This window comes from Macrobrachium rosenbergii, chromosome 19 (assembly GCF_040412425.1).
Source record: "Macrobrachium rosenbergii isolate ZJJX-2024 chromosome 19, ASM4041242v1, whole genome shotgun sequence".
NCBI classification, from domain to species: domain Eukaryota; kingdom Metazoa; phylum Arthropoda; class Malacostraca; order Decapoda; family Palaemonidae; genus Macrobrachium; species Macrobrachium rosenbergii.
In genome coordinates this window covers 29216245-29234156 of record NC_089759.1, presented here as the reverse complement: position 1 = coordinate 29234156, position 17912 = coordinate 29216245, and the positions used below count along the sequence as shown (strand labels likewise).

Below are 17912 nucleotides of genomic sequence, written 5' to 3'. Positions count from 1 at the left end.
TCCTTGAGGGACACACAGCACACATTTAAAAACCTTACACAAATACTAACTAGGCTACCTTGAAATCTTAAGTATTCATTATTATACTATTTTTTAAATCATCCTCGCTGAAGAAGTCGACACAGGCATGACACAGGCATACACAGTAAAGAAATCATAACCAAGGCTAAACACCTATTACACTCTATAGACACACACACACACACACACACACACACACACATATATATATATATATATATATATATATATATATATATATATATATATATATATATATATATATAATTTGAAAATCTTGAAGAGCTTATGCAGGAGGGCGTTGGGTAAGCCCTGACAATAAGAGACGAGTACTGCCACCTAGCCACCCTCACTCTTTTCCTCCTCCCTGAAGTGCATATGAAATAGGGGTCACTGATGATAGGTGGGTGGATGGGTAGGCAGAATAGGTGGAGTAGTTGGGACATTACTTGGTCGTCGCGATGTCAACATACAGGGGGAAGGGGAGGGGGAAGGGGAAGGGGGGAAGGGGGAATCAGAATCCCCGGTCCTTTTATTACCCCCTCCCCCTGCTCCATCCTCCTACTACTCTCCTCTCCTCCTCTTCAGCCTTAAAGCTGACCTCTTACCACACTGCTATCAGCACCAACGCACGCCCCATCCCCTTTTCTGCGTGTGTGTGTGTGTGTCTGCTTGAGTGTGCATGTCTGCATGCATGACTGTGTGCATGAATGTGCGTAGATGTTCTGCTGCTAATCCTCAAGTCTCTCTGAAAACTGTACAATGTAAACACGTCAACCGCTTCTACAGACAATATAACTCTTAAAAACGACGAAAATTTTCCACATTATGAGGAATGTGTGTGTGTGTGTGTGTGTGTGTGTGTGTGTGTGTGTGTGTGTGTGTGTGTGTGTTGAACAGCTCATCTTCACGTTGGAATATAGACTAAAACGGAGAAAAGCGAAAAGCTTCAGGCAACAATGTAGATTTTAAAAATAACCTAGTTTAAGATTCGACTCACAAATTTATTTTAATGAAGATAAGAATCAGGGCCTGTACAATTACGATTATGTTAGTATGCTGCAACGAGCGAAAAAGAATGGCATCGTTTACTCACAAAAATCCGTTTCTACAAAACATAATGATCTTGAAATTCCTATATTGATCACAGCTTCCACTTCGAAAACAATCTTACAAACCTTTCACAAATCAAAGCTTCCAACAGCAAAACAATATTACAAACCCTATCTTAATCACAGCTTCTGCTGAAAAAACATTCATACAAACCCGACAAGTCTCAGCTTCCATCCATAAAACTATCTTACAACCGTACATAAATCACAGCTTCAACCAACAAAACTATCTTACAAACCAAACACAAATAACAGCTTCCACCATCAAAATCTTACAACCTTAATACAAATCACAGCTTCCACCCACAGAATCTTACAAGCATACACTAATCACAGCTCCCACCCGTGAAACAATCTTACAAATCCTAAGCAAATCAGAGCTTCCATCAACAAGACAATCTTACAAGCTCTTCACAAATCACAGCTTCTACCCACAGAATCTTACAAGCATGCACTAATCACAGCTTCCACCCATGAAGCAATCTAACAAATCACAGCTTCCAGCTGTATAATCTTACAAGCCTACACTAATCACAGCTTCCATCCACAGAATCTTACAAGCTGCACTAATCACAGCTTCCACCCATGAAGCAATCTAACAAATCACAGCTTCCATCCACAGAATCTTACAAGCCTACACTAATCACAGCTTCCATCCACAGAATCTTACAAGCCTACAATAATCACAGCTTCCGTCCACAGAATCTTACAAGCCTGCACTAATCACAGCTTCCATCCATGAAGCAATCTAACAAATCGCAGCTTCCAGCTGTATAATCTTACAAACTCTTCTTATTACAAAGTAGCCTTGAACAACCATAAAGATCACGACTTCTTTCCACCAAATGACGAAAAACAGGACGTCTGTCCACGAAACAACGCTAAAAATAAGACAGTTTCACAAAAAACGAAAATACGAACACCGTGTGCGAAGACGCCGGTAAAGCCTAATTGCTGTCATAGGGAAAATCCTTTTCAGACAGCATGAGAATGGGGGGGGTGGGAGGCGGATTAAACGAGTAAGGCGCTAAAAGGATAAACGCATATATAAAAAGTCCGACAGCAACTACAAAAACATTAATGACATGATACATTATGAAAGGTGTTTCTAAAACAGAACGGGAAATCTTTCAAATGTTTCAGATGACCCAGCAATGAATGGAATGGGTAAGTGAAGCAAACAGGCTCACAGAAACTTTCCCGCGCTCAAACCAACGGTACGATACTGTGTGTTCTCTTTGGATTAATGTTAATTTCCATTCTCACCCCTCTCTCTTATGCACACATACACACACACACACACACACACACACACACACACATATATATATATATATATATATATATATATATATATATATATATATATATATATATATATATATCATAATTAATGTGAGTGGTTTTTCAAATATTCCGTAACCTACCACTCATTCAAATATTCCGTAATCTGTTCTCAATAACAGCATGCTTTCTATGCCATCAACCGCCAAATAAAATAAAGTTACAGTTTAGTACATCTTGAAAACAGTATTTTGTATTTACACATCACTGGGTAAAATAACGAACATGCAGAACAATCCAGTTCCAATGTCAAAAGAAAATTCTTTTAATATCCCAGAAATTTCATCGCAAGTACGTTCTTTTATAATTTTTTTTTTTTTAACGTAGACAAAAAATCTATCAACTATGGGGAGTATGCCATTCTTGAAAATAATAAGCATAGTGAAACCAACCGTTTCCCTACGTCCAAAGGATGTACTCATTACAAGAACTACGAGACTGAAAATTCTCGACGCAAGAAAACCTTGTCACATATTCTTCCCGTAGGGATAAGAGTGTTGACTCCTGCACAATTTAACCGCGCTTTATACCCTTCGAAAAGGTGGCGCTAGTAGGGATTAGTGCTCGACTATGTCATTTCAAGACCTGATGTAACCACCACAGCCGTGTAACTATCGTGTATATAATTCTAGGTCAAAACAATGGGTTTGTAAAGGGGAATCGAAAAGATTCTCGAAAGCTCTCTGTAGAGATTTATCTTAAATATATGTACCCTAACTGTGGATTTGTTTCTCCAACAATGGATTTTAATGGAGTGCGCCCAACCAACTGTTATTATCGCCTAGGAGTTAAGTCTGAAGTCTCTCTATTTGTAGGCCGGATGCTACCAGACGACGCAACCTGCCCACACACACGTTATTTAACTCTACATATGTGTACATATTCAGACTATATGTATGAACCTTGCAATCTCGTGAAAAACTAAAAATTCGAATACGATTTTAGAATGAAGCGATAAGGGGACGTTCAATTAAAAGCAATTGCGACTTTTTTCACTTGAGCAGAGAGTCAGATGCCTAATAATTAGTAGACCACAGTTGGTCAAAGCCATGTTGGTGATGGGCATAAGGCTGACAACTTCCTCCTGAAATGATGAATTGCCCAGTCCACGCCTGATAGTAACACGACAAAAGGAAAAGCAGTAAAATTTCTGCTCTGATGTACATGTGTGTATGTGTGTACGGATGTATGTATATACATACATACACATATATATGTGTGTGTAGTGTATGTATGATATAAATATATATATATATATATATATATATATATATATATATATATATATATATATATATATATATATAAATTTATATCTATATATATCGAGTTTTCCGTGTATTTTTCTCTATCTGCCTTCTTTCCGTTCAATAGAGCTTACTTTGCTTGTCAAAATAATCAATGGGCATTTAAGCTCGTTGCAGATGAGTGTGCACACTTCAAATAAAAAAAAAATAAATATAAAGAAGCAATCGCTACAGCGTGTATTATAGCGAAAAAAAAGTTGCAGTTCCCTAAATCATCAGCTACACAGAAAATCACAGAAATATTGGGCTTGTAATTCTTGTAAGTTCGGAACTTCAGAAGTTCATGCGAAGATGTAATGCATTACTACTCTACTATTATTCTACTTGCATTTTAATAAATTTTTATCCATTTACTAATTCATTATTTATTAATTTATTGATTGATTTTTCTTGTTATATTTTGTTTTTTAATGTTAGATCTCTTTTTTCTGTATTTTCCTTTACCTCCTCTTACTTCTTCCTTATAAACACCATATTCTTTGGAAGTTTGAATTTCAAGTCAAAGGCCTCTGGGCTTATTCCATATGAATAGGTTTCATCTTCTTAATAATAATAATAATAATAATAATAATAATAATAATAATAATAATAATAATAATAATAATAATATTAATAATTATCCGTTTAAAATTACTAGAATATCCATAAATATTACTTTAATTTAAATTAAGTAAAGGAAATAATTCCCCATAATCCCTCGTAACAAGCCACCATCGGTTACAAATGTTTTACACTTTAAACACAAAAATTGGAGCATCCCTTTAACGCTTAATTCCAAAAAAAGCTCATGAAATTTCGAGAAAAATCATGTAACGCACAAAAATGTCGTAAAATCATAAAATACACTCACAGTAAGCGTATCACACATCTTTCATTGCTAAACAATTTCATTTCTGACAACAAAAAAATCGTAAAGGTAGTCTATCCTTTACAGGGTGCAAGTTATAGAATATATTTCTTTTAAACTCTGGAAATGAACCAATATCCCGCGATAAATACTTGGTGATTAACTCGTCGACTACTTTCAAAATACAACAGCCAAGTCGGAAAGGCACCGAGAGCTTCAAGGATACCGTTCAGAAACAGTTTTCAAACCCGGCTAAAGCTGACCCAATGCGAGAGAGAGAGAGAGAGAGAGAGAGAGAGAGAGAGAGAGAGAGAGAGAGAGAGAGAGAGATTAATCCCACCTGTTCCCTAGAGGAATCGACAGGAGACCACCACTACCTCTAGCAAACGCACTCACCGATTTCTTCCACTGCCAATGGAATTTCATAGAGTTTCAGAGCGTCCCCCAAGCACGAACAAATAGCACCATGGATGGTCAAATCAGGAAATAAAGGACAAAAATACATTGTTCTCTCATTCCCTCTCAAGGATATCTGGTTGAAAACACAGAAGGAACAAACGTACATCTGGGGAGTAATTCCAATGGGAGAGGGAGAGAATGGTGATTACCAAAATGGAGGGAAAGGAATGAGAAATCCCACAGTGAAGGAAGGAAAGCCAGAAGAATTCCCACAATGAAGGAGGGTTGCAAGGAGAATTCCCACAATGAAGGGAAAGCACGAATTCCCACGATGGAGGAGAAGCAAGGAGAATTCCCACGACGAAGGAGGGATGCAATGAGAATTCTCAATGAAGGAGGGAAAACAAGGAGAATTCCCACAATGGAGGAGGAAAAGCAGGGAGAATTCCCACAAAGAAGGAGGTAAAGCAAAGAGAATTCCCACAATGAAGGAGGGGAAAGTAGGGAGAATTTCCACAATGAAGAAGGGGCAAGTAGGGAGAATTTCCACAATGAAGGAGGGGAAAGTAGGGAGAATTTCCACAATGAAGGAGGGGAAAGTAGGGAGAATTTCCACAATAAAGGAGGGAAAGTAGGGAGAATCCCCACAATGAAGGAGGAAAAGCAAAGAGAATTCGACAATGAAGGAGGGAAAGCAAAGAGAACTCCCACAATGGACAAGAGTATTGTAACACAATTCCCACAATGCAGGAGGGACGAGCAAGATTTCCCACAATGGAGAAGGGGTGAGCACTGAGAATTCTCAGATTCCGACAGTGGAGGGGCGACTGCAGTGAACTCCCACAAAGGAGGGGCAACACAAGAATTTCCAAAATGGAGGTGGAGAGAACGGAAAAGAGGGGTGAACATTGCTAATTCCCACAATGGATGGGTGAGCACTTCGAATTCCCACAATGGATGGGTGAGCACTTCGAATTCCCACAATGGATGGGTGAGCACTTGAATTCCCACAATGGATGGGTGAGCACTTCGAATTCCCACAATGGATGGGTGAGCACTTGAATTCCCACAATGGAGGGGTCAACACTTCAAATTAGCACAATGGAGGGGTAAGGACCCCGAATTCCCACGATGGAGGGGTGAGCTCGGTTAATTCCCACAATGGGTAGGTAATCATGGCTATTTCCCACAATGGGAAGGTAATCATGGCTATTTCCCACAATGGGCTAGAGAACAAGGTGAAATACCTCAGAACTTGAGGAGAGAAAGATGAATTACCACAAAGGAGGTCGAATACAGCGAATCCCCATAAAAGGACCAATGCATTGGCTGCATGGCACGTCGAAACCCCTTGGAATTTTGACACTGCCACAAAAGTTCAACAGGTGAAGAAAAGTTCCAACAGGAATTCACAAAACACGATAAGAACAGTTCAACAAGCGTAAGTAATTTTTCTACGAACAGTTCATCCGATACAGTGAATGTTACGAACACGTAGACTATTTCCCAACGTGCCTTATGTTAAGGGAATCACGTGGTCTAGTCCTTTTCTTACAATATAATTAAGTCCTGGAAAAATGGACTGGTGTATGTGAACTGATAAACATTTCGCAATGGCGTCCAGTGATGTTCGAGAATGGACATCAAATCATAATGAGGGTTCCCAATTAAAAAAAAATCCCAATGAACAGCGAGGCTAGTGAACCAAGCCTGATTTGGACCTTTTCTTTTTACTTTACATGCCAAAAATTTCATTATAACTTCACGTTCACAAGTGCAAGAACACAATGTTTGGTTGCTTCAAATGTCGAGCAATTATATAATCAAGTAAAATCACACAAAATAACGAAAAGAAACAATTTAAAAATGCTCTCAACTTCATATGACAGCCGTATAATTAAATTAACCAATTGCCATATTATACCGAATGTTCCGCAAACCTCAATATATTGGTATACTTCAAACAACAACTGCAAAAGATGATAAAATGACTTACCTGTGGGTAAAAAATAATGAACTAATTGAACACCATAACCATAATCATAGCACCAACTCATAAGACCACCGTTTGAAAAGTATTTATTCAAGATAGTTTGAGGTGGTACCCATAACATCAGCCACACACAACATCCGATTTCAACTATCCTGGGGGAAAGTAGCTCTATAACCCAAATAGTCATTTTATTATCTTTTGCAGTTGACAGAAGTTTGGGCGAGGCGTACAATCCGCAAGCTTCCCCTAAGGGTGAAAAGCTCCCCTGCCGTGTGTAAGACTTTTCATCAAAGACCGTCCGCAGGTGTGGGGGCGTTTGGCAGGTACAGGAGGATTCGAAATCTGTCCCGGTAAGACGACGCGACGACGGGACCACTCTTCAGCTGTCCTGTTTTATCTCGCCGCTGAGGGTGGCGGCGGTTCCACCAAATTGGGAACACGAGAACCAATGGCAACTACCAGCCTCCGTAGATCTTGCCTAAGCGAGCGCGCCAAAAACCTCAAGTTGGTTTGGAGGAAAGACAATACAAACCGTTTCGTACGTGAAAAGTCCAAGTTACTTGCACATCACAAGTAGTAATGCTCGATGGAGCTATTCTCTCTCTCTCTCTCTCTCTCTCTCTCTCTCTCTCTCTCTCTCTCTCTCTCTTCTAAATTAATTTACACTTGAAAAAAATTTACTTCTGATATATATGTACAAGAAGAAGCCTACGTAAATCATGTAATTTGGAAGAAAAATTAAGAGAACCAGACCGATAGGAGCGAGATTTAGTAACCAACGCCATCCAACTTCTGATAATGTGACGACATGCTTCCCATCCTCAACCCACAACAATCGACTAACAATGTGGTGCCTTATTCCATGCTTAAGGTAGCTAAGGCAAGCTGGAACGTTATGCAAATGCGTCTACATCGCTTCTTTCCTTATTACGGGGATCGAAAAGGATTTCGCGGCTGTTAAGTAAACTGACTGCCATTTGAGAGAGAGAGAGAGAGAGAGAGAGAGAGAGAGAGAGAGAGAGAGAGAGAGAGAGAGAGAGAGAGAGAGAGAGAGAGAATAGAATTTCGGGGCCAGCTCTTCTCATGCAGAACCTTTGAATCAAATTTCTTCGCCGCAAATCTTGGCACATTCACAAAAAGGTCATTTAACTGAGCCTTCAGAGATGATGGATCTGTCAGTTAAGCCTCGTTCTGCTGAGAAATTTCTACAACAACCAAATGAACAATGTGATTCAATTGATATCGATTTACAAAGTATTATGTACTATCAAATGACAAATCATATGTTCATTCCAGTTGTACTCAAGTTAAATTACTTGGCTTATAAGCAACTTTCTCATGTTCTCTCGCTCCTACCTGGACTATATTATTCCATACAATAATGACTTGCCAAGTATCAGGGGTATAATCTTATAAGCGTTCTTAAAATTTCATTAACAAGTTTACTCCCAACGCAACTTATAAGTTTCCTTTTGCATCTAAAATGTTATCACTTAAATAACCAATGGGATGAAAATAACGATTCCTCTGAATTCTGAGCTTTCGAATATTTTAATGTGTAACTCAGATTTATTGATGTGCACGTACGATCGTACATAAGAAAAATCTTAGAGTCTGCTTTCGTTGTTTATGTTTTCAGTTCTGTAAATTCAAAATTCATCAAATCAAAAAATTCCACAATGAGCTGAATATCATGAATTATAATTTAATCTGGGATTCAAGAAAAATCTAACCAACCTTCAAATCTGACACCGCCTATTAATGTATGACCGGACACCTGCCTAGCCTCGCGCAAGAACTAGATTGCCGCATAAAACTGACAATCTTACTAAGGAAATTCAAAACACGATACGAAAGCTTAGTGAGTTATCTGCCAAAGAAATCAGAGACACTGGTTACTGGTTACTTGGGTTCCGAGTAATCTACCACTTAATCTGTAACCAGTTTTAATTCACCTGCAGATGACGCAATCACTCGAATTATCAAAGCCACCTGGACGCCTTACGAGGTTCAGCAAGCGTACGAAGCTTAAATTTCTTACCTTTAACAGCACAACGTGTTTTCTTCCTCAAATTTCTTTGAGTCATTTTCACCTAGTTTATCTAGCTCATACACACAGTCTGCCCACTAATTATGTTAGATTATCTTCACCAAAATCTCTGTCACTCACGTACATACATACATACATACAGAGAGAGAGAGAGAGAGAGAGAGAGAGAGAGAGAACCCGTGTCCCACGACCCAAACCTAGGCACCGGAAGAGCCACATCCGCTATTCCAAGGAAGCAACGAGGAAATGATGATGGTGGAAAGGGGGTGGTGGTGGAGGGTGGGAAAGGGGTGAGCAATTAACACACGAGTGGATGACGATGATGAGGGAGACTGGACGGGGAAGGGAAGGGTTGACGAAAAATATCAAGATGAAACCACGATGAAACTGCGATTTATCGTCGTCTTCCGTCAAAACTAATGAGGACGATTAAAAGTTTGCTTTGTGATGAGACGCGCGTCAGAGAATTTAGGAGGAACAGAAACTGGTTTGATGTGAAGATGGGAAAAGGGTGCACTTCGCTTCTATGGCATTTTAATATGTTTATGGATGGAGTGATTCCGTAGGTCAGAGGCAGGACATTTGATGTAGACGCAGGTTGTGGGATGGAAAAAAAAAATGGCCATGAATGAAGTTTGGAATGACTGATGATTGTATTATCAGGTGGGCGCAGAGAGAAATTGCATGAACTACTGAAAAGGTTTGGAAGTTTCCAACAGGAGAAAGTACCAACTATATGGAAACAAGAGTACGGTTACGAGGTGAAGACTAGAAGGGGCCGAGTAGTAAAGGCACTTGGCAATACGGCGGGGGCGTTGCAATTTGCCAGGTCATGACAACCACAAGCTTTGTGATGAAACGCCCTACAGGGGCTACACATTGAAAGTATTATGTACTTCAATTAAACGAACTGTGATGACATCACGCACTGTAAGAAGAAAACGCTACAAGAATTAGACACGTCCACTTTTCTAATGGAAAGAGAAGGTGAGAGAGGAAGTTGAGTGACGAGGCGAAGGAAGTAACAGCCAAACAGAAGCGGGATCCATGACACCACAACACAATGTGCGTGCTTAGAGAAAGAATATCTTATGAATGGTTTCACCCCGGTGGGGTGAGGGAAATGGTACCACTGCGCCACGAGGAGAGAGAGAGAGAGAGAGAGAGAGAGAGAGAGAGAGAGAGAGAGAGAGAAAATACGTAATCTACGAAGACAAATGAAAAAAGCGAGATATCCTCCTGGCCACCGCGTCACTCGAGGAAGCATAGAGACCGCCTTCATAGAGATCACTTTACCAGCAGGAAACGTGACACAGGACCTCTGGGAAAAAGTGACAGGAGAGAAAAGAAGTAAGACGACGGTTTATCTTTAATCACGCACCTCTGAATTCAGTTTTGCACATTCTGATATGCCGCGCTGTAATAAGAGTCTGCCTTTGTAAGATAGTAAGACTGTTGTTGTTGTCGTTGTTTCAGGTGGCTTTACGCGAGCCTGGGATCCTACTTCTGGAATTCAGAGGGGGATTGTTCTACATTTATATCAGAAAGATATTATTATATAAAAGGTAATGCGTATCCATATGGCTTTTTTGTGTGACAATGGTAGCCTACGGGTCATCAACTCAGCGTTTAGGCTGGACGCCATCTAGCCCATAGCCAGCCTCATTCATCACTTGCTCCTATGTAAGCATGCAGAATAAAAGTACCTTTGTCAGAGGTTCAGACGGTACGCAACAACCCTAGGGTCAAAACTTACGTCCTGATCCTCTCTTACATCACCATTGGTGATATGAGAGTGCACTAGTTGTCATAGACTTTTAGTAATCGCAAATCGCGAGGCAAATTGTTTCATCTAAAACTCTGTTTAATAAACATACGTAACAGACCGTACTATTATAATTAATTTTTCAATAACAGGCAAGATCGTACACAGCTATTCGGTTCTTTAGACGTGCTTGCCTTTTCAATGGAGTTTCGTTTCACGCATTATTGAAAAGGGTAGCCATGATCGTATTAATAAAAACGCCAAATTCAAGTTACCTCTGTACGGAGGCAAATTAAGAATTTAACATTTTCTCATCTATAAAAATATATACAAGAGTATTAGAAGTGTCAGAAGAAGCCCGTCTAATATAAGATTCAAGTACTTATCAATTTTGAATAACGTTTAATTGTTCTCACTTTTTACCATTTTATTGCAGGATTTTTCAGGTAACAGATATTAGTAACGAATTCTTTCAAGAAATATATTATGGCTTAGCAGCTGATAGTGGCCGTTAATAGGCCCGTGTTGGACATAAATTTTTAGTCCTTTTTTTCAATTACTCTATTTACATGAATATTTACGAGCATGGACCAATGGGACACACAGTCCAGTGGTCTTTTACTTCAAGCCCAAAATGAAAACAGCATCAGGGACTTCCTCCTACAGAAAGAAATTTCTAAGTTAGGAAAATAGAAGCAAGATTGACTGTCTGATCCGTTTGTTTACCCTGGCGTAGAAACAAGGTCATCGGCATTGAAATACGCTTCAGATACAACTGATTTGGAGTACAAATTAACATTAAGAGAAAATTTTAAAAAACTCAAAGCACTGTTATAAATAATTTAAGATTTATAAAACATTTAAGAAATACAGTAATTATATCATCCTTGTTACGTGCGCACCAACATATTACGTGGGAAAGTGACAGATTTATCGACATGTTTTGAGAGTTCTCCTTTTCCTGTTCCTGTGATAAGTCCAGCAAAATCTGTGGATTATGTTACAAATCGAGACCTTATAGTCTGTCATGTTACGAATAAGATCTGCAGTCTCTTGCTACAAATAAACACTGGTATTGGGTCTTTTTTACTAATAAGCGTAAAAGATCACTGTAGTTATGACACCAGATAACTTAATCATCATTACTAACTAGGATTTGTTACTAATAAGTATGCGTAGCATGTTCAATTTTAAATCAGGATCTAGTTTGTGTTGTTGCTAATCATGATATATAATCTTTCCATGTTACAAATCAGGATCTGTAGTCTGTGTTCTTGCTTACTGCTGTCTGTAGTCTCTTATTGCAACTTAAGATCTATAATCTGCCTTGCTGCAAATCAGGATCTCTGGCCTGTCCGACAGAGACGCGGATTCTGTAATCTCCATGATAAAAACACGGTCTCAAGTCGCTAAGTTCTCTGGCCATGTTACTTACCAGATTATGTCAGCTGCTCTGTAGCAATTCTGAATCTGTGATCCGTCTTAGCGCAAATAAAGAACAGTAATCTATCTTGTTTTAAATCAGGATCTGTAGTATAAGCAATGAATTTTGTACCTAGTTATTAGCTGACTGATCTGGAACCTAACTAGGATGGAGAGAGTCAAATACACTAGATTTGGGTTCATTGCCCCGTTGAATGTATATCAAAGAGAGAGTGCCTCGACCTCCACTGAGTTTTAACCATTCATACCAAACTTCTAGTTACATTACTACGCACACAAAGACTCCATCTACTAAACAGTTTCCCCATTCCATACTTGGTACCCAATAAGTGCTTCCACAGTGCTCAATATTCAGATAAAGTTGTAACAATACAAGAGTACCAGGACTGGATCAAAACAAGTAAACAACTACTAATGCTATTAACTTCAAACAACTTCATTATCAGGAAGAGTAAAGGTATTACACCTGCCAATATCATAGAATGGTACCGGACCTTACACTACTATGAGAAAAATAAACCTGCATGTGACTATAACAGTAGTGAAATTACAATGTCCCACAACAACAACAACAAAAGGAAAAACAGCAAAAAAAAAAACTACTGTTACAAATCTCTGAGAGGAAAACAAATACTCTACCGGATACTCTTTATTGTGAGTATAAATAAAAGCTTACTGGTATTGTATACATCCAATTTTCATACGTGTGTGCGCGTTTGTATGAATAATAAACATAAGCATCAATGCAAACGCAAAATTTGCAATGAAATTTTACTAGACACATAGGCAGCAGAAAATATACATGCCACGTGATATTCACTCGTAAACAACGTAATACTAAGGCGACCCCCAACCCCATCCCCAACACTCCTCACAGCCAAACGTATACATTCAAAACACAACCTTCAGCAAATAATAAATCTAGATTCTACCAAACGTGATTCCTTTTACGCCAAGGGGCTTAACTTTTCAAACCTGTTTTCTCCCGGAGGCCATGAACACACAGCCACGCAATACACAAACAGAACTGTTCTCTTCCCTAGTTCACGAAGCTTTCTCTTCTAGATAACAACGTACGAAATAATAGTGGAGGTGTCTCTCTTTCTCTCCCTCTCTTTTATATTGTTTATGCACACCGTTGCCAATTCAAAAGTCAGTTCTAAAATTATAATCTTTATCAACCAATACAAATAATGGGCGATTTCACAGCGGGTGGCTTTGGCGATGTAATCTCCCCAGGGAGGTAGAACCAGTCTACAGGTGCAGGTAATTCTCTCTCTCTCTCTCTCTCTCTCTCTCTCTCTCTCCGTCAATAACCTAGATGTTGTAACGCCAGTTTTAATAGCCACAAATCAATCTCAATCTCTCTCTCTCTCCCTCCATCACACGCATAAAACCTGCTCTCATTATTCCTCATGGCACAAAAACCATGAGCATGACACTCGCTAATAAGAAAAATCAAAGCATAAAACGGCTGAACTTTCCCTCTTCCTATAATTTCTTTCTCATAACACAAACGAATACGAGCGAATACCTCCTGGATCTCCACCCCCTTCACAGGACGTCCTCAACATCTCTGGATAATTCACCACGACAGTCTTCCACAAGCACAAGAGATACTGTGCCCTGACTACATACTGAAGCAGGAGGAATGTTTCCGCTTTACAAGTTATAAGCCTTGAAATGTTGGGACAAAATTACTGTTCGTTAATGGAGTAAACACAAGTCCTATGTATAAAGAACTTACTGGTCACTTTTGACCAGATACGTATGTAATTCTATTAACCAAAATGACCTCTTGACTTCTCCACTTCTTCACATGCTTTGGATACGCTTGTCACTACAAAGCCTGAGATCCAAATGTAAGAATATGAAGAAACTTTGACGCCCATAGCAGGATTCGAATCAGCATTCAAGTTCTTGGGATAACAAGACAGGGGGGGGGCTGTGATTTATTTGAGGAACGGATGTCTGATGATAAGAAGAACCGACTGATGATAATGAAAAGAACAAAAGATATTGAAAGAAGCTGCGAAAAGCAGGTATACAAAGCAAATGAAAACTGGGGAGATGATGCGATGTTTGTTCATGCGGATGGTGAAAGATTCGTTTTACTAATGAGTAGCAATTATGACTTGGACCATCGACGGATGGTCTCTTGTTCGGTCACTTTTTCCATCGACGGATGGTCTCTTGTTTGTCACTTTTTCATAGGTTGTACTTCGACAAAGACCTTTCACATTCACAACTGATCCCTTCATCTGCCGAGAGCAACCAGATTCGTTGAACAGCAACACCAACATGCAGTAAATGTGCCTCGCTGTGGAACTTCTCAGTTCCAGAGGTCACTTATTCCTCACACCGTTGGATTGTGGAACGGCCACCCAGAGGACGTCGGACAATTGGAACTTCAGAAGTTCAAGCGAAAGTACAATGCATTACTACCCTAATACTATTCTTCTTCCATTTTCATACATTTTTATCTATTTATCTATTTATTAATTTGATTTTTTTTAATAAGTGGTATCCCTTCTTTCTGTACTTCCCTTTACTTCCTCTTACTTCTTCCTAATGAACATCACATTCTTTGGAAGCTTGAATTTCAGGTCAATGGCCCGTGGGGGCTTGTTCCATGTGAATAGGTTTCATCTGCTGAATATAATAATAATAATGAGTTTGGAAACAGCAAAATGACGGTATGATGAAAAAAAGGTGTATCGCACAATATGCAAGGCAGGAAAAATAGCAACCGTTCTGCAAAATCAGTGGAAAAGATGAAGAGCGCCCAGGAAGGCATGAGCTGGAATGTGTGTAAAGAACGCTCAAGCAACTCTTCTGTACTGAAGTGAAGTCCGGTAACTGTCTTAGATATGGGGAGGATGGGAAATGTACGAAACGTGGAGATATAACGAGTGAAAATGTAAGCACGAATGAACGGATGAACCGGATATTTTTAGGTGGTTTGCTTATGTGGAGGGGATAATATCGTGAGCTTATTCAAGTGCCAGTGAGGTTTCCTGAATGTGTATGAAAGTTAATTCTGATTCAGTATAGATAGAATGAACATAGAGTTTGTTGACAAACCTCTCTCTCTCTCTCTCTCTCTCTCTCTCTCTCTCTCTCTCTCTCTCTCTCTCAAAACACATCGACTTGGGGTAAAAGATTGCTAATGAAAGAATCTCCTTTTCTGGTTTGGTTTCAGCCACTTCCACTTCAGCTTTGGAGAGAGAGAGAGAGAGAGAGAGAGAGAGAGAGAGAGAGAGAGAGAGAGAGAGAAATTTCGCAGAAGTTACGGCCGGTATAAAGCTCCCATGAATCAAGTAAAACAACAGGAAACGCCACATGTTTTTAAACCGAACATAAAATAGGCCTAACGACCCACCATGGAGGAACTGGAAAATGAGGCAAATGAAGGGAAGTGAGGAGGAAGAAACGTGGACTCCAGCAAGCCTCCCTTGCTTTGTATACAGCAAAAACCTGCAAACACCACCGAGTTCTAACGACATCCCGTTTTCTGTGATAAACAACCAATCACAACTTCCGTTTTTGATACGGTCTGGTCCGGGATTAAAGGATGGGTGGGGGGAACTCTGGTAATATTTCCCCCCACTCCACTTCCTCCCTTTCCTTCCGCTGCCTGTAATCCTCTTTTCACTTCCTTCCTTCCTTCCGCTTTCACCAACAATGCATTCAGCAAAATGATTCGTCCGGACCTCTAGTTGAAATAGCATTAGACCACTCGAATTCTTTCAGCACCGTTCTTTACCACTATTTTCTTCATTCTTCATCTGAGGAATATTTCAGTTTGCTAATGATGTGAAGCAATGAACTACGAAAACTGCAAGTCATAATGAAGGTCAGTTACAATATACATATCCCCAAAAATACGCATTTGCAAAGAAATTTTATATTTTCAGCTTGTATAGCAGGTCTTCCAAATTCATAGTGTATTAAAAGTAAATGTATGATGTAAGAACAAAGAAATTAGGCATTACCTTGGCAAGGAGAGGCAAACTCGAGTGCTGCTAAATAAACACCACACCATTCTCTACAATAAAAACTGAATGATATACACAACCTTTCTACAGCTATTCAATTACAGCTGAGTACTGGATCAGTTTCCTCTTTTGTCATGTTTTCGTTGGTTACATAGTAGCCTGACTTCAGCTAGCACAGGTTCTTGCGCTTCTGATCAGTCAGTAATCCTGTGAGGCTATTCTATTTTGTGGAAGTCCACTGTTAAAACTTGATTAAGTTTTGGTTTATTATATAAGGTTCTGGTGCATGTTGTGCACAATAAATAATGAAAATGAGAGTGGGAGGTTATAGTACATTTTCAACAAAGCAGAATAAAAATAAAATAGCAAAGGAGCGTCTACTGGGAAAGAAGCAGAAAATTCTTGGAACCACTGAGTTTGACATTCAAAATTTGAAAACGTGAATATACGGAGGGTTGAGTCGTTGATAAATGCATTACACAGAGTTGACTAAAGGCAGTGTTGATAAGGATGTGTACTGAAAGTACACATCCTTATGGAACACCACTTAACATGGAAATGAATGCAAAGAATTAAGAAAAAAAAAACACTAGAAACGAGTTAATGAGGATGTCGGTACAGCTGTATACAGGAAGTTAAGTCTTATGCCAAGCCTAGTTGAATGCTTAAGATGACCACACATGAACAGGGCAGGAAATCGATTTCCAGCGCCCGCTTTGCCTGGTAGAAGTCACATTAATTATAAAAAAAATTTTAAAAATGGATCTAAGTCGTTTCGAAAATAAGACTTGGTTAAAGTTCTGAACACCTCACCAGAGTGCAAACGAGAGCAACCAAATGTAGTCTTACCAACTGCCACAGACAACTATCCTTAACAGTAGATTAGCCAGAGCATGTTTCCAAGAGGAATGGTGAATGAACTTTGAGGTGAATAAGACGGGCAAGCAAAGGTGACAGTTTGTCTGCAAATATTAAGATTCATGCTGATACAGTCCTGGCACAAGGTTTTTCCTTTCAAATGGATACAAGTGAACTAAAGATCCCGCAAGAAGAGAATATAAGATCACAAGACTGCAAAAGGATTTAGGAACTTTAAATCACTGAGGAGAATTAGCAGAGAAGTACCAGCTGTATAGAGGCCCACTCACTAGGACAGAACACAGAATTATCAAGTAGCCTGCTTCCATTAAAAATACGTCATTTGACCAAACCTTGTTTTATCACTCAACACAAGCATACACGTTATTTCAGGGACCAAATGAGCAACAACTCATCTTAAGGGTTTACTTAAATTTTAAAAATCTACCGAAGAATTTTCAGGACAAGGAGAGCAAGTCTGATTTAGGCAGAAATAACACTCAGTCGCGGCTAGACCTACTACCGGGTGAGTCTCAACACAGACTATACGGAATCTGATGCCTGTTTGTTGGCCTAGTAACGTCCAGGAAAGTATTATATATCCACGAAAGTGAAATACTTTCTCAAAATACTGAAATTAAAACACGAGTGAAAAAAAAGCTTGAAAAACGCTACTGTTGGAAACCTAATGAGACTGAATGTCACTAGCAATCATTTCTAAAAGGTAGGGGAGCCCAAGTCAGTGTTGGTGAATGTAATAAGGCTAACTGTTCCA

General features: G+C 39.4%; 1 protein-coding gene across 29 annotated transcripts in view; it reads right to left on the bottom strand.

The window, feature by feature from the left end:
- Ptpmeg (protein tyrosine phosphatase Meg) overlaps window positions 1-17912 on the bottom strand; it is a 445326-nt gene that overhangs the window by 78996 nt on the left and 348418 nt on the right. The window lies entirely within an intron of this gene.